This window comes from Amblyraja radiata, chromosome 4 (assembly GCF_010909765.2).
Source record: "Amblyraja radiata isolate CabotCenter1 chromosome 4, sAmbRad1.1.pri, whole genome shotgun sequence".
NCBI classification, from domain to species: Eukaryota; Metazoa; Chordata; class Chondrichthyes; order Rajiformes; family Rajidae; genus Amblyraja; species Amblyraja radiata.
The window spans coordinates 78,265,994-78,285,052 of record NC_045959.1 but is presented as its reverse complement, the minus strand read 5'-3'; the positions used below and the strand labels follow the sequence as shown (position 1 = coordinate 78,285,052).

At 41.5% G+C, this 19,059-nt stretch overlaps 1 protein-coding gene across 4 annotated transcripts in view; it reads right to left on the bottom strand.

The window, feature by feature from the left end:
- The window catches only part of nkain3 (sodium/potassium transporting ATPase interacting 3), a 492,740-nt gene that overhangs the window by 299,835 nt on the left and 173,846 nt on the right, over positions 1-19,059 (bottom strand). The gene's annotated exons all lie outside the window — the stretch shown is intronic.

Here is a 19,059-nt window from a genome sequence, read left to right as displayed (position 1 = left end):
CAATGTTCCATCAATTACCTTCTTTGGACTATGTCATTGGTTCCACTTTGGCTGTTGCACTATTATGGTTACCTAGCATGAGGGTTATTAATTTATTATATTTTTGATTATCGTCCATTTGCAACTTCAACAGACCAGAGACCACGCACAAATGTAACCTTTGCGACAGAGACTGTCACCCCTGCATTGGTCTCTTCAGCCACAAGCGACACTGCTCTAACCGAGGTTTGGAGCAAGCGGCCAACAACTCGGAATCATCACCCATGGTCAGTCATAACCGAGTTTGCAGATGACACAAAGCTCGGTGACAGTGTGAGCTATGAGGAGGATGCTATGAGGCTTCAGGGTAACTTGGATAGGTTGGGTGAGTGGGCAGAAGCATGGCAGATGCAGTATAATGTGGATAAATGTGAGCAAGAAAAGCAAGGCAGATTATTATCTGAATGGTGTCAGATTACGAAAAGGGGAGGTGCAACGAGACCTGGGTGTCCTTGTACATCAGTCACTAAAAGTAAGCATGCAGGTACAGCAGGCAGTGAAGAAAGCTAATGGCATGTTGGCCTTTATTGCGAGAGGATTTGAATTTAGGACCAAGGAGGTCCTATTGCAGTTGTACAGGGCCCTGGTGAGACCGCACCTGGAATATTGTATGCAATTTTGGTCTCCTAATTTGAGAAAGGACACTATTGCTATTCAGAGAGTGCAGCGTAGGTTCACCAGATTAATTCCCGGGATGACGGGTCTGACATTTGATGAAAGAATGGTTTGACTGGGCTTGCATTCGCTGGAATTTAGAAGGATGAGAGGATATCTTATTGAAACATATAAAATTCTTAGAGGATTGGACAGGGTAGATGCGGGAAAAATGTTCCCGATCTTGGGGGAGTCCAGAACCACGTGTTACAATTTAAGAATAAGGGGTAGGACATTTATGCCCTGTCCCACTTAGGAAACCTGAACGGAAACCTCTGGAGATTTTGCGCTCCACCCAAGGTTTCCGTGCGGTTCCCGGAGGTTTTTGTCAGTCTACCTACCTGCTTCCACTACCTGCAACCTCCGGCAACCACCTGCAACCTCCGGGAACCGCACAGAAACCTTGGGTGAGGTGCAAAGTCTCCAGAGGTTTCAGTGCAGGTTTCATAAGTGGGACAGGGGCATTAGGACTGAGATGAGGAAAAACATTTTCACCCAGAGAGTTGTGAACCTGTGGAATTCTCTGCCACTGAAGGCAGTGGAGACGAATTCACTGAATGTTTTCAAGAGAGTTAGTTTTAGCTCTTAGGGCTAAGGGAATCTGTCAGAGACAAAAAACATTCAGTCATGTAAAGAGATTTGTTTTCTGAGCCACCACTTATTGTCCACTGCTAATAGCCCCCAAAATAATTGGCTCACGAGGCTATTTCAGAGGGTATTGTTCAGTTTAGTTTATTGTCACATGTACTGTCACGTGGGTGGTGGGTATATGAAATTAGCTATCAAATGAAATAGTTGAGACAACATAATCACAACATTCAAAAGACATTTGGAAAGTACATGGAGAGAAAGGATTTAGTGTGATATGGGTTACGCGTAGGCAATAGGGACAAGCTTGGCTGGGGCAACTTGTTCGACATGGATGAATTGGGCCAAAGGGCCTGTTTCTGTGCTGTATGACTCCACTGTACCAAGCGTCAACTATAACTAATGCAAAACATATCACGCATCTGTACGACTGAAAACTCCTAAAAAGCATATTATACATTTTGATTTGTCAATTAAAACCAATCAAACAGCAATTATCATTAATCAACAGTTGTGGATTTTTGGAAGTGTCTTGTGAAGTTAAACAATACAGAAATGATTATGGCTCCTTTCAAATAAGTTGCCAACTGTTTTAGTATATCAAGACTCATTTTTCACATATGATATCCATTTACACACAATCCATCTGAAGCTCTATTAAAATACTCGTGTTGTTCAGATCAGGGAATGGCTACATTTGCCTGATAGTTTCATTTCTCAGGTGGAGCACAACTCTAGGTTAGCAGTAAAATTGGCAATTTAGTGCTTCAATTTAAGTCAGCGGGTGCTCATTGACAATTTTGACAGCCAAGAGTAAAATAAATATATTACCATTCAGTTTCTTCCTAAACTTATTTGTTGCTAATAGTGAAACAAGAAACTTAACTCAACAAATTAGGAAAATCTAAAGTAAAGGGCCTGTCCCACTTACACATCCTTGGCTCGCAAATTACGTGACCTCGTGGTCGCTTGAGGCGTACCGGCACCGTATGGCCGCGTGGGGCCGGTCCCACTTAGAAGCGCGTGGTATGGAGTTGTGCGGGGCCAGTACCGACATCGCGCGGGGCTCCGAAATTCTTGCAGTGAACAAAATCTTTGCGCGCCAACGGCCTGTCGCGGAACTGACGGCCACAATGGGACAGGCCCAAGACCCTGGCGTGATGCAACGTCTCACCTTCATCAGCAGCAGAAGCAGGCAAACAATCGCCGAACTCGGCCTGGGGCTCACGGCCATTGCGGTCCGGATCCGCCCCCGCTCCTACTCCCAGAGCAGGTCCAAGAAAATTGAAGATAGACACAAAATGCTGGAGTAACTCATCGGGACCGGCAGCATCTCTGGAGAGAAGCAATGGGTGACGTCTCGGGTCAAGACGCTTCTTTTCAGACTGAAGAAGAGTCTCGACACGAAACGTCACCCATTGCTTCTCTCCAGTTACCCACACAGCTGTGCGTACGCATGGAATCGTGCCCGACCTTCGCTCGACCGTCTCGGCACAACGCGACCACGAGGTTGCGTAATTTGCTTGCCAAGGACACGTAAGTGGGACAGGCCCTTAAGGCTGAGAGTTGCTTTCTTTAAAGACAACATTGGATTATTCATTCATTGTAATGCAATAGTGTCATACGCATTTTGACCTTACAGAAAACACATCAGACATATGGAGCTGTGCCTATTCCCTTATCACATGACTGCAGTGTTCAAAACCCACATTACAATTTGCACTGATTTTGGTATCTAGCTGTTTTTAGACTTTAATCAATTCCTCTTCAACCTTTTTGAAATCAGGGGCTCAATCATGAACCATCCAAACCAGCCTTAAGATAATTTGCAAAATTAAAAGAATTACTAAGAAATGTCTTTCAAGATTTGGTACAGCAGTACTAAAAATGCAGACAATAATAGCTGTCGCTACTATATCTACCCTTGGAACTCATCCATGAATGCTAACATCTGTATAATCCCTTATATTGGCAGTATGCACTTTCATTCAGATAATGATTTGAAAATGCTAAATGCTAATACCGAATTCAACAATGTTATTAAAAGCTCATAACTTGAGGCTAAATTGAAGTCACATGCCCATTCCAGCCAAAATGAGATTTAAACCAATTGTCTGTTCTGCTATTGTGTGATACATTTTATTGCATGTCACTGCTTGCTCATTAATTAAAATTGTTTAGATGGCCTGAAGGAAGAGGTCGCAAAATGTTCAGAATTAGTACATTAATGGAAAGAATTGCCTTTGTACTGTAGGATCTGTAGGCATTTAATATATACGAGCTTTACTGCTTCCACAGAATATGTCAATGATATACAAAGAAGAATGCAGAATATAGGTGGCTTGACTATTGATTTAAAGCTCGCAACACTTTCAAATGATTTAGAATATATCATACTTGTAAAAACATTATGCACTATTTAGAGATTAGTGGATGGTACAATGTTCTATTCTGAATCAAAGCTGAAAATATGCCTGTGACTCAATAATCCTTCCAATCCAAAAAATCAGTGTTCTGAATTTTACACAATTATTTGTGCTATATTTGTACATTTGTATCCATCTTTAATCATTTGGTTTCAGATGTAAATGTAGCAACAGAAACTATGATAATTGTTAATTACGTTTTTAACTGTATGGGTTCCAGTTGCAAATATTCTATGCGTAAGAAGGAACTGCAGATGCTGGTTTAAACCAAAGATAGACACAAAAAGTTGGAGTGACTGAGCAGGACAGGCAGCATCTCTGGAGAGAAGAAATGGGTGACATTTCGGGTTGAGACCCTTCTTCAGACAGGTATCTTGTTTCATAATTCTTTGGATCTTAAATACACTAAATTTCTAATTTCCACATTTTCTCAACATCAATGTTTCAGAGCTGCAAAGTACTTAAGGCATGAGAGAAGATCATTTAGACTGAGTCCATGTTTAATCTCCATCAAGTAATCTCCACCAAATTCCGACCTTTCAAATATTTACCCAATTGTAGTTGAATACCTCAAATGAATCTGCATCCACTGAGTCCATTGAGTGTATACCACAGCCTAATCATTGCCTCCATAAATTTTGTTTCCTCCGGTTACTTTTAGTTCCACAGTCAATTGGCTTCATTCCGTCTATCACTCTGCCTATGGAAACAGTTTCTCTCTATGAAGAAGAGTCCCAACCCAAAATGTCACCTATCCATATATTCTACAGATGCTGCTTTCATGAAAACTTTACGATTTTCTTTTTTTCTGATTTGTTTACTCATTTCCGTTTTCTGGACCAATGTTAGAACAACATGTTTCACTTCATATCTCTGCCATGTGTAGTCTTATCCGACACAGTGGGTAAATGGGAGTAATACAGTGCAGTTTATGAAAAACAATTGAGCTAACCATCATTTATAAACACCTGTAAGGGGGGGGGGGCTGCTGTGCTGTAGACTGATCGGAAACAGCACGTGAACAAAAGTACATCAAATCCTAGAGCTCCAAATCAAATGTTTTTAAAATATACAAATCTCTAGAGAACATCGAACCAGGAGAAGAAAGCATTTAGTCCCTCAATATTGTCTCTCACTTCTCACCTTTCTCAGACTCCTATTTATTAATTATAGCTCCATTTTTAACACCATAATCTCAACCAAACACTTCTCCAAACTCTTGGTCCGAGGAATCAGCACCTCCCTCTGCAACTGGACATCCTGACCCATAGACAAAATATCCTCCATAAGAATTCTCAACACCGATGCTCTGCAAGGATGTGGTTCTCAGCCCCTTACTATATTCCCTATACACCCATGGATGAGTGATCAAAGTCCGCTCTGACTCCATTTGGAGATGTCACCATTACTATGGTCCCAATCTTGAACAATCATAAGACAGGGTATAGGAAGTGTAGTAATATAGTGTCAAGGCAACAGCAAGGCAGATAGAGAGTGTAGTAATATAATGTCAAGGTTGTCAGCAAGATGAAGGAGCTAGTTATTAATTTCAGGAAAAAAGGTGCTATTCACATCTAAATCAGCATCAATGGTGCCGAAACGTAGAAAATCAAGAGCTTCAAGTTCTAAGGTGTATTTATATGGATATCCATCACCCAATCCATCTCCATCTACACATCATACTGCCTTGGGATAGCAGCCAACAAAATCAAGGACCATTTTCACCCCAGTAATTTCCACCTTTCCCCTCTCTTATTGGATAGAAGATACAAAAGCTTTAAAGGACTTAAAAGATTTAGGATCAGCTTTATTATTAGTCTAGTAACAGGATCACTGTTACTAGACTAATGAACAGTCTTTACTTTAGACCTTAGGCTTAAGAGGTACAGTGTGGAATCAGACTCTTTGGCCCACTGATTCCGCACCGACCAACAATAACCCTGTACACTGGCACTATGCTACACACAATATACAATTAACAGAAGCCAATTAACCTGCAAACCTGTACTTCTTTGGAGTGTGGGAGAACATCGGAGCCCCCGGAGAAAACTCACGTGGTCACAGGGAGCACGTATAAACTCTGTACTGTCAGCTCCCATAATCAGGGTCAAATCCAGGTCTCTGGTGCTGTAAGGCAGCAACTCTACTGCTGCGCCACTGTGCCACCCAAAAGTCTCCCATACGCTAGGGTGCAGTCCCAATCTTTCAATCTAGCTCATTGTAGATCTTGTACTTTTTCTCTGTAACTAACACTATGTTGTTATCACACTATATTCTGCACTCTTTGCAGCACCTGTTGAACTTGTATGTGGCTTCATTGTACTCATGTATAATAAGCTTTGACTGTATAGCATGCAAACAAAGCTTTTCATTGTATATCAGTACATATGAGAGTTATAAATCAATACTCAGTGCTTATTTTTGTGACAGTATGTGTTGGGAGGCATACCGCCACTGCCAATAACTATATTTGGAACTTGAATAACCAGGAATGAAGGAGATTACAGAGAGTGGCGAACATTGCCCAATCCATCATAAGTGCTGATCTCCCCAGTATCGAATGAATCTATAGGAGGTGCTGCCTCAAAAAGGTAGTTAATATTATCAAAGGCTCAGACCACCCAAACAACACTCATTTCTCTCCGACCACAGGTAGAAGTAAGTACGAGAACCTAAAAACCATGACAACCAGATTCAAGAACAGCTTCTTCCCAAAAACTATCAGGCTCTTGAACACTACACAACACTAACCTCAACAATTATGAATTTCTGTATCTTTGGTTGCATTTTGAAATTTGGTCTTTTCTGCACAAGTATTACAAAGGACAAATAAAGGACAAAGGACATTTATTGTCACATACACCAATTGGTACAGTGAAATTTGAGTTACCATGCAGCACACAAATAAGATAAACACAACACTTTAGAATTTAACATTAAAAAAATCTCCCCACAGCGGAATCAACGTTTCCCACGGTGAGGGAAGGCACCAAAGTTCTGTCCTCTTCCTCTGTTATGGTTCTTGGTTCTTCTTGGTTGTTCTTGGTTTCTTGGTCCTCCAAAATATTCCAAATGGAATTTAAACTGGAGGTTATTAATTTAAAAAATAACAATTTATTTATCTGCTTGTATTGCGTTTATGGACCTTGTAAATTGCTGCAAGTAAGAATTTCATTTTATTTTGTCGGTACTTATGATAATATGACTCTTATCTCCTATTATCTGCTGAGTTGACATTGTTCACACATTGGCCTTTAATGTCATTTTTGGTCTTTGGGTGGAATCTAGTCAATGGAAAATGGAAAGGTATGCACAAGATCAGGCATCAGTCGATAGTAATAAAGGCAAACACGGATTTTTTATTGAGAGTGTTGCTCATTGAGTTTCTGTTAAAGTTCTGGCAGCAAACTACTGTTGCAATCTTCCCTCCTCCTCTTCCTCCACACCTCCATCATTATCAGCTCTCTCATCCACGATGGTGGCTACATCTCTGGTCTTCTTCAGACTCTATAAAATGTATGTGTAATTAATCTATACTTTATATTTGCTGCATGCTGTCTGAATCTATGTTCCTATGATGTTGCTGCAAGCAAGATTTTCATTGTATCTGTTCATCACCATACTCACGCATATCGCAATAGTCTTAACTTGACTTACAGGTTGCACGTTCTACCAGTGTCCACATGGATTTCCCACAGGAGCTTTGATTAAGTCCCATATCCAAAACAATGTCCAGATTGGTAGGGTAAATGACCACTCAAAGTTGCCCAGAGTAGATGATTGTTGGAATCTGGGGGAGTTGATGACAATTTGGGCCAAATAAATAAAAATGGGGCTAATGTCAGTTTAGTGTAAGCGCATCACTGATGGTTGGCAGGGAGCTATTGGACCAAAGAGCCTGTTTGTGTAGGGCTGTATGAGTCTATAATGACATGAGAAGCATGATGCTCAGCAGCTCAAAATCAGCTGCACATAAATTTTCATTTGAAAGTGTAATAAAATGTTGTTTAAAATACTATCACTTAACCAACTAAAATAATTATTATGATGGTTGACTGTATCTGAAAACACATGTTCTTCTGTATCTTCAATAGCAGATTGACAATGACTATGAGACTCTCAATTCTGCAGTGACCACAATGAATTGCAAAAAAAAGTCCTCACTTATAAAAGACATGCCAGTTATTACATGATTAGCACTCAATTAAGATAATCTCATCTTAATTGTATACATCACTAATTTTATTTCCCATTAAATTTTAATTAATGTTCTTCTCCCCAATGGCTTTTTCCACTCTCTAAACAATAAAGTGTGCTCAGAATCACAAAGAATGACTTCACCTTTCATCACTGGAAAGTCTGTGATATGTGTGAAAAGTCTTTTGCTAGTTAATTGGAGAAGTCAATGACAAGAGTCATTATACAGAATGACTATCAAAAATGATAATTATTTCAGCTAGCAAGATGACTAGACTATAAATCAAGCTAGAAATGCAATGTCATCAGCTAAATTCTGAGTACCTGGTTTTGCCAAGCAAAATGCATCAGATTTCAGTAATGATTTCCAATGTTTGTTGAATATGTTTCAGTATTAAAATCTAATACATATATTTTTATATACATGGTGAGGGTATGATGTTGTGGGATGGGTGAAGAAGGAGTGGATGTTAGAAGGGGTTGGGGGTGGAAGAACCTTCCAAGCTAACCTTCTCAGTAATCCAGTCCCATTTTCTAAATGCAAAGAATTTGATGAAAAATGTCCAGGACAGGCAGCACTTGGGAAAATTGAAATACAATGAATATTTTAATTCACATACTGAGATGTTTACTCTGTTTAGTTTAGTTTAGAGATACAGCGCAGAAACAGGCTCTTCGGCCCACCGAGTCTGCACTGACCAACGATCCCTGCACATTAACACAAGCCTGCACACACTAGGGACGATTCACACTTATACCAAGTTTACGAACCCAAGCCAATTAACCTACAAATCTGTCAGTCTTTGGAGTGTGGGAGGAAACCAAAGATCTCGGAGAAAACCCATGTGGTCATGGGGAGAACGTACAAACTCCGTACAGACAGAACCTGTAGTCAGAATCGAACCCAGGTCTCTAGCGCTGCAGGCTGTAAGACAGCAACTCCACCGCTGAGCTACCGTGCCGCCCCGCTTTTTCCATTTTTACTTCAGATGTCCAGCATCTCCAGCCTTTTTAAAGGTAATAGCATCTTACATTGATTAAACAATTCTATCCCCAGCATCAAAACACATTGTTATTGAGTACAGTACCAGGGAATCAAAACAGACAAGAAATTGAATCCCCACAAGTTAAAATCACATCAGGCACAATGGAAGCTGGTTGGTACAGATCTACTATCACAAGCCCAATACATCATCTTTTAAAAATAATACACAGTGCTGGAGTAACTCAGTGGGTCAGACAGCATCTCTGTCGGGACCCATAGAAACATAGAAACATAGAAATTAGGTGCAGGAGTAGGCCATTCGGCCCTTCGAGCCTGCACCGCCATTCAATATGATCATGGCTGATCATCCAACTCAGTATCCCGTACCTGCCTTCTCTCCATACCCTCTGATCCCCTTAGCCACAAGGGCCACATCTAACTCCCTCTTAAATATAGCCAATGAACTGGCCTCGACTACCCTCTGTGGCAGGGAGTTCCAGAGATTCACCACTCTCTGTGTGAAAAAAGGTCTTCTCATCTCGGGTTTTAAAGGATTTCCCCCTTATCCTTAAGCTGTGACCCCTTGTCCTGGACTTCCCCAACATCGGGAGCAATCTTCCTGCATCTAGCCTGTCCAACCCCTTAAGAATTTTGTAAGTTTCTATAAGATCCCCTCTCAATCTCGTAAATTCTAGAGAGTATAAACCAAGTCTATCCAGTCTTTCTTCATAAGACAGTCCTGACATCCCAGGAATCAGTCTGGTGAACCTTCTCTGCACTCCCTCTATGGCAATAATGTCCTTCCTCAGATTTGGAGACCAAAACTGTACGCAATACTCCAGGTGTGGTCTCACCAAGACCCTGTACAACTGCAGTAGAACCTCCCTGCTCCTATACTCAAATCCTTTTGCTATGAAAGCTAACATACCATTCGCTTTCTTCACTGCCTGCTGCACCTGCATGCCTACTTTCAATGACTGGTGTACCATGACACCCAGGTCTCGCTGCATCTCCCCTTTTCCTATTCGGCCACCATTTAGATAATAGTCTGCTTTCCTGTTTTTGCCACCAAAATGGATAACCTCACATTTATCCACATTATACTGCATCTGCCAAACATTTGCCCACTCACCCAGCCTATCCAAGTCACCTTGCAGTCTCCTAGCATCCTCCTCACAGCTAACACTGCCCCCCAGCTTAGTGTCATCCACAAACTTGGAGATATTGCCTTCAATTCCCTCATCCAGATCATTAATATATATTGTAAATAGCTGGGGTCCCAGCGCTGAGCCTTGCGGTACCCCACTAGTCACTGCCTGCCATTGTGAAAAGGACCCGTTTACTCCTACTCTTTGCTTCCTGTTTGCCAGCCAGTTCTCTATCCACATCAATACTGAACCCCCAATGCCGTGTGCTTTAAGTTTGTAAACTAATCTCTTATGTGGGACCTTGTCGAAAGCCTTCTGGAAGTCCAGATACACCACATCCACTGGTTCTCCCCTATCCACGCTACTAGTTACATCCTCGAAAAATTCTATAAGATTCGTCAGACATGATTTACCTTTTGTAAATCCATGCTGACTTTGTCCAATGATTTCACCACTTTCCAAATGTGCTGCTATCCCATCTTTAATAACTGACTCTAGCAGTTTCCCCACTACCGATGTTAGACTAACTGGTCTGTAATTCCCCGTTTTCTCTCTCCCCCCCTTCTTAAAAAGTGGGGTTACGTTTGCTACCCGCCAATCCTCAGGAACTACTCCAGAATCTAAAGAGTTTTGAAAGATTATTACTAATGCATCCAATATTTCTGGAGCTACTTCCTTAAGTACTCTGGGATGCAGCCTATCTGGCCCTGGGGATTTATCTTCAGAGGAACCTCTGAACTCCTTGGCTCATTCATTCCTTCCCACCCAAACAATCCCCTCCGAAGGTACTTTCCCTTGCCACTACAGCAGATGTAACACCTGTCCCGACACTTCATCCCACACATCCATCCAGAGACCACAGCAGCCCTTCCAGGTCAGACAGAGGTTTAAGCGCATCTTGTCTAACCTCTTCTCAATAGTTCAATAGTTCATTCAGTGCTCCTGCTGGTGCTTCCTTTACATCAGCAAGGCCAAGCGTGGACTAGGCAACCATTTCACCAAACACTTGCGCTCGGTCCACTAATGCGTGTTGAATCTCCCAGTTGCCACGCAATTTAACTTCCCTTTACATTCCTGTACTGAACTTTCTGTCCTGGGCCTCCTCCATTGCCAAAGTCAGGCCACACGCAAACTGGAGAGACAGCATCTCATATTCCGTTTGGGTAGCACACAACCCAACAGTATAAACATTACATTTTCCAATTTTACATAACTAACCAACGTACATTTCTCCCCTTTCTTCCCTGTGTCCCATCTATATGAGCACCACTTCTCCCATAATCCCCCTCCCCCCTCTTTACCCTTCCCCACATCCCCTTCCACCTGCAGCACAATAACACAACTGGTAGAGCCGCTGCCTCACAGCTCCAGAGACCCCGGTTCGATCCTGACGATGGGTGCTGTCTGTGTGGAATTTTTATGTTCTCCCTGTGACTACGTGGGTTTCCTTTGGGTGCTCTGGTTTACTCCCACATCCCAAAGACGTAAGAGTTTGTAGGTTAGTTGACCTATAAATTGCCCCTACTGCATATGGAGTAGATGAGAAACATGAATAATATAGAACAGGTGATCGGTGGTCGTTGTGGATTCAAAGGGCCTGTTTCTATGCTGTATCCCCAAACTAAAACTAAACTATATCCCTTCCATTGGCTTCACATTTCACACTTCTACTCTCCTTATCACACAGCTTTTTATCTTTTCATCTCTGACCTTGCCTGAACATCTACCAATCAACCCCCCCTCACCTTTATCCACCTATCACTTGCCTGGCTTTGTCCTGCCCCCACCTCTCTTACAGTTTTCTACTGCAGCCCCCGAATGCAATCAGTCTAAAGAAGGGTCATAGTCATAAAGTGATACAGTGTGGAATCCGGCCCTTTGGCCCAACTCGCCCACATCGGCTAACATGTCCCAGCCACACTAGTCACACCTGCACGCGTTTGGCCATATCCCTCCAAACCTGTCCTATCCATGTATCTGTCTAATTGTTTTTGTTAAATGTTGGGATAATTCCTGCGGGTGCCCCTCCAGAAGACAGAGTGGCCTGTACTTTTGAAAATGGTGCCACACCTGGTAACTCTTGCATGCGGTCTCTGTGGACTATTTCTATGCACTTTGTACTAATCGGGGATTGTGCTGCGGTATGGCTAAAATTGACTGAACTGTATGCAAAAAAAGAGTTTCACTGCAGGTCTGTACATGTGATAATAAAGGACCATTGACCATTGTGAAAAAGGCAGGGAGAATGGATACTATTATTAATTCGTGATAGGAGCAGAATTAGGCCATTTGGCACATCAAGTCTACTCCGCCATTCAATCATGGCTGATCTTTCTCTATCTCCTAACCCCATTCTCCTGCCTTCTCCCCATAACCCCTGACACCTGTATTAATCAAGAATTTATCTATCTCTGCCTTAAAAATAACCATTGATTGGCCTCCATGGCCTTCTGCATGGTGCATGGAAGAAGATTCTATCCTTGCTGGATTTGCCAACAATTGTTCCTACACGACCATCCCTGTAAAGACTGCTTGAGCAGATCTGCATCCTTCCATGAAGAGATGTATTCATGGTTTAGGCCCAGCCCATGATCTTTGGCCCAGCCCATTTTATTAGCACACTAGACTAAGTGGGAGCCGTTGGGTCCCATATTCACAAGGGAGGGCTGGTCCCCCAACGCAAAATTCCACCTCTCCACCAATTCCAATATTGGTGGCCAGTGGGGGGGCTTTCTGAAATGCTAGTATGGGTGTTGTGGGCTTAAGGGACTGGTTTCCAGAGGGATAGTATGGACATTGTGGGCCGAATGGATTCTTGGGCTGGCAGCTCAGTCACTCAAGCCTGGTGTGCTGGCAGCTCACTCACTCATGGCTGGTGGGCTGGCAGTTGACTCAAGGGTATTCCTTGAAATTCCATTTCAGAATGCAGGCCACCAAATTCAAATGAAGTTTCCTACCATTTTAAGCAGGGTGCAAGGCCACCAAATTCAAATGCAGCTTCCTACCACTTCAAGCAGGGTGCAAGGCCACCAAATTCAAATGCAGTTTCCTACCATTTTAAGCAGGATGCAAGGCCACCAAATTCAAAAGCAGTTTCCTACCATTTCAAGCGGGGTGCAAGGTCACAAATTCCGTTTCCTACCATTTCAAGCAGGGTGCAAGGCAACCAAGGTGACCTCTCCCTCCCCATCTTGCAGAGATTGAGCCACGCCCCACACTTCCAGGTTTTATAGTCCCTCCCCCCTCCCACCGGAAGGGGTGTGGCCTTCATGGCGGTGATTGACAGGAGAGAGAATCTCAACATTTTTTAAACACTAATAACTCTTTTATGTTTCATCGATGGGAAAACTCCTCTTGTCCTGCGCAGTGGAGGGGGACTCTGAGTAAGATGGCCAAAAATCACAGCCGTAAATGGTAGCGTTTTTTCTAAAATCAATATGCAGTGCGAACAGGAAGTGTTCAAGATGAGACTTTTAATTATATAGATATTCAAGCTTCCACACAATGACTGACATCATGGCCATGTGCCCTGAAGCTTCTTTGCACAGTCATGTTCTGAGCGCAGGAGCATATGATCCAATTTTCCACTAAACAGTATGTGCACTGGGAACTTTTGATCATCTTAACAATCAATTTTATACTTCAATTCAATTGCATAAAACAAAACAAAGCCTTTCTCAATTTTTTCTAATTCCTCTGTAATTTATTTTTTTACATTTATATCTCTTAGATTGCTACTTTCTTCTTTATATTTTTCATTCATATCCTTCATATTTTCCATTTCCGTTTTTTTTTTTTACCTGGACGTTTCCCAGGTAAAAAAAATAACATTCATATATTTGTGCAAACCACTGCAGACACTGTCATAACCACAACCGCAGTTAATATCGGTACTGATCTGACATCACAGATCCATTACAGCATGGTCATCCAAATGGCTAAAACTCATCACTCTGACATATTAAGTCTGTTTCTTTCTCCACCATTACGGAGGAAGAAGATTGGACACTTTTGCCTTCCATCACAGTGAGGAATGTGGGGAATCCGCTGTGGTGGATGTTTATGTTAACTTTTATGTAGTTGTTGCTTTTTTATTTGTATGGGTGTATATTAATTCGCATATCACTGTACCTTGATTGGTACATGTGACAATAAAAGACCTTTGAAACCTTTGATTTGCTGAGTCCCAGAAATTTTCTGTTTTACTTTCATATTTAAAGTCATCAAGTCAGGTGGCTTGCAAGAGAAGATTGCAACACATATTTAGCACAAAGGGTGGTGGGTACATTGAACAAGTTGCCAGAGGAGGTAGTTGAGGCTGGGACTATCCCAACATTTAATAAACAGTTAGACAGGTACATGGATAGGACAGGTTTGGAGGGATATGGACAAAGCATAGGCAGGAGGGACTAGTGTAGCTGGGACATGTTGGCCGGTGGAGCCGAAGGGCCTGTTTCCACGCTGTGTCACTCTATGACTCCAAGACTCTATCTTTAGTGGAAGGGGGGAGGAGGAAGAGGGAGAGAGAGGGGAGAGAGAGAGAGAGAGAGAGGGGGGGGGGGAGAGGGAGAGAGAGGGAGAGTATACTGTGATCCAAGTGGTATCCTTGCATAACAAGCAATGGAACAGTTTGACAGGGCATTGAGCTTACAAAGTGAGTATGTAAATAGTGTACTGCCTCATTAATAAATCTTAACTTCTCTTTGGATACTTTTTGATTTAATTGCATTCTGATGATGTTATGGTGAAATAAGGTTAAAAACTGCAAATACTAACTTCAATTATTTTTAATCTTCCACAGCTACAAGATGATGTGATGGAACAAGATGATGTGGGATGTTACACCCTTGTTGTAGGGAGGGTAAATATGGTAATTGTAATGGATTCAGTTTAATATTAGATGTGGGAGAATATAAGGGAAAATATAATTCAAATATTCATGCTGGAAAGATTGACAGCTATGGAATGTAGGAGGCAGAGAAAGTAAGGATTCAGTTTGCTGAGTTACAGAAACCAGACTGCTGAGTCAATAATTGGTCCTCACACTGAAGGAAGTATTTCCCAGAATTGAGACTTGATCTGAAGACAGCAGGAGAAATTGAGAATAAGCAAATAGGATGCTTGAGTTGCTTGTGAGAAAAAGAGAGTGCAAAGGCCAGGAAGCTATGGACTAAGATCATTTTCAGTTTCAGTTTAGTTTAGTATACTATCACATGTACAGTGACAATAGGTACAGTGGAAAGCTTTTGTTGTTTGCTAACCAGTCAGTGGAAAGACAATGCATGATTACAATCGAGCAATTTACAGAGTACAGATACATGATAAGGGAATAACGTTTAGTGTAAGATAAAGCCATACAAGATATCATTTCAAAATTTGCAGAAAATGAGAAAGTCAGAAATGCAGGGCACATTGATGCAGACAACAGTATCCTCGGGCAACTGTTGTTTGGACAAAAGATGGCAGATGAAATTTAACACAGAAAAATTCCATATTTGTTCGGAAGGAAGGGAAGGGAAGATGTATTAAATAACACTATTTTTAAAGGGATGTGGAGAGAGAGGTCAGTGGGTGAAAGTACAAAGATGAAAAGGCTGAGTACAGAAAGGTTGATGGGACTCTTGGGTTTAACCACAGAGGAACTGAGAACTAAACCCATTAATTGTGATAAATATGCTTAGGATTGGTTTGAGCACAGGATTGAGTACTGTGCTCAGTTCCAGGCACGTAGGCATGCTTTGGGAAGGAAGTGAAGCTATTGGAGAAAGTATAGGAGAGGTGTACAAGAATGGTTTCAAAGATAAGTGCTAACATTAAACAGATAGATTAGAGAAGTTGTATTTCTTAGAGTAGAACTGGCTAAGGGAAGATGTGTGTTGCTTAACGTTATGAAGAGATTAAACAGCATAAATGGAAATGATTTCTAGGTCAATAATGAAAGGACATTGTTTTATGAAAATTGACTGAAAAAGCAGAGGTCACATGAGGAAAAAATATTTTTACGCAACAAATAGTTAGGACTAGAAATTGTCTACGGACGCAATGGTGGGTTTTAAAGAGAAATGGATAAATTGCTGGAGATGAGAAAAAAACTGCATATATCCTGGAAAAAAGTGCCTGGAAAGGTGACTTACTGGGTTGTTGTTTGAAAGAGCAGACTTGAAGGGTGAAATGGTTTCCTACGGTGCTGTAATATTCTGTGTGCCCATCATACGCCAGCTTATTTCAACGGCATAGAAACTTAAAGTTGAGGAGATGATACTTCAGTTTTGCAGAGTCTTGCTCAGAGCCCTTACAAATAACTGCTTTCAGTTTTGGTATCAGGCTTATACTAACCTCAAAGGAGGAACAGCACTAATATGACACTGAGACTTACAACCTTAACCTTTGAGAACAGCTTGCACAATAAACTTGTCTTCTCCTATGACTTCAAAAATCTGTGGGTGACTGAATGATTCAGGAAACAATAGCACAGAAACTTTCCTTGGGAATGGATGCTGAACAATACGACAAAAGGAGAAGTCCGGAGCAAAGCAATTCAGAGTAAAGTCAGGAAATACCTTTTTTTCCACACAAAGAGTTCTATAAATGTATAATTCATTTCACCAAAAGAGCGGTTCAACTGAAACATTCAAGACTTAGGTCAATAAATTATATTTCATGGGTTATCAGTGTTGTGGGACAGATCACCTTTGATTTAAGTGAATAGAAGAAAAGGCTTGAGAAACTCACTAACAAAATCCTATTCCAATGCTTTTGATATGATTATAATCAGAATCTGTAGCCTTTTCTTCTACATAAAATGCTTATCCCATTTTCCCTTAGCAGATGTAGCAATCTTCACCTTATCCACCCTTTGCAGTAAACCATAGAATGCTCCAGTACATTTCCTTAATATGTTATTTCTACTAAGTTCACCGTGTCAGTTTGAAAAATGAGCTTACCAGCCAAGGGAAATATTTTTTTCCTATTCACTCAGTCAAATTTCTCATCATCATGTAAGTGTTTTTTAACAGCTAAATTACATTTCTCTATTCCTGACATCTTAACTTTGCCCAGAGAATTATCAATTCACTGGCATCATCCTGATCAGTGTCTGGTCTTAATAATGGTAATACACTTTGTGACAAGATATCCATAATGCTCTAACAGTACCTTAATAAATATGCTTAATTAATCTTTAGTCTTGCATTTCATGATTTATAATCTCAAGATTCTATGAACACTTTGATGGTTTCACTTTTCCCCACCGTTTTTTATACAAGAATCTGAACGTTGAATTATAAATAGTAAATTGAAGAGCCAAACACAATGTCAGTCAATAAAATAAGGGATGTGATGTGAACTGAATAAGATACAGATGGCAAGAATTTTGGATGAATTATCATTTACAAATAGAAAATAGGTGCAGGAGGAGGCCATTCGGCCCTTCGAGCCAGCACCTCCATTCATTGTGATCATGGCTGATCGTCCTAAATCAATAACCCGTGCCTGCCTTCTCCCCATATCCCTTGACTCCACTAGCCCCTAGAGCTCTATCTAACTCTCTCTTAAATTCATCCAGTGATTGGCCTCCACTGCCCTCTGTGGCAGAGAATTCCACAAATTCACAACTCTCTGGGTGAAAAGGTTTTTTCTCACCTCAGTCTTAAATGGCCTCCACTTTATTCTAAGACTGTGGCCCCTGGTTCTGGACTTGCCGAACATTGGGAAAAAATTTCCTGAATCTAGCTTGTCCAGTCCTTTTATAATTTTTTATGCTTCTATAAGAATCCCCCTCATCCTTCTAAACTCCAGTTAATACAAGCCTAGTCTTTTCAACCTTTGACAGTCCCGCCATCCCAGGGATCAATCTCGTGAACCTACGCTGCACTGCCTCAATCACAAGGATGTCCTTCCTCAAATTAGGAGACCAAAACTGTACACAATACTCCAGATGTGGTCTTACCAGAGCCCTATACAACTGCAGAAGAACCTTTTTACTCCTATACTGAATTCCTCTTGTTATGGAGGCCAACATTCCATTAGCTTTCTTCACTGCCTGCTGTACCTGCACGCCAACTTTCAGTGACCGCTGTACAAGGACACCCAGGTCTCGTTGTACCTCTCCCTTACCTAACCTAACTCCATTGAGATAATAATCTGCCCCCTTGTTTTTGCCACCAAAGTGGATAACCTCACATTTATCTATATTATACTGCATCTGCCACGCATCTGCCCACTCACTCAACCTGTCCAGGTCACCCTGCAACCTCCTAACATCCTCTTCACAGTTCACACTGCCACCCAGCTTTGTGTCATCCGCAAACTTGCTAGTGTTGCTGCTAATTCGCTCTTCCAAATCATTAATATATATGGTAAACAGTTGCGGCCCCAACACCGAGCCTTGCGGCACTCCACTCGCCACTGCCTGCCATTCTGATAAGGACCCGTTCACTCCTACTCTTTGCTTCCGGTCTGCCAACCAATTTTCTATCCATGTCAACACCCTACCCCCAATACCATGCGCTCTAATTTTAATCACCAATCTCCTTATCAAAGGCTTTCTGAAAGTCTAGATACACTACATCCACTGGCTCCCCTTCATCCATTTTACTTGTCACGTCCTCAAAAAATTCCAGAATATTAGTCAAGCATGATTTTTCTATCATAAATCCATGCTGACTTGGACTAATCCTTTTACTGCTATCCAAATGCCCCATTATTACCTCTTTAATAATTGACTCCAGCATCTTTCCCACCACCGATGTCAGGCTAACTGGTCTGTAATTCCCCGTTTTCTCTCTCGCTCCTTTCTTGAAAAGTGGGATAACATTAGCTATCCTCCAATCCACAGGAACTGATCCTGAATCTATTGAACATTGGAAAATGATCAATAATGCGTCCACTATTTGTTGAACAATATTGAACAATATTGAACTAGACCAATAAATATATAAGTAGTTGAGTCTGGGAATGATAGATCAACAGCAGATGAACACCTAGTCATCCTACTAGTTTCACTGTCGTCCTGCTTAGTTTC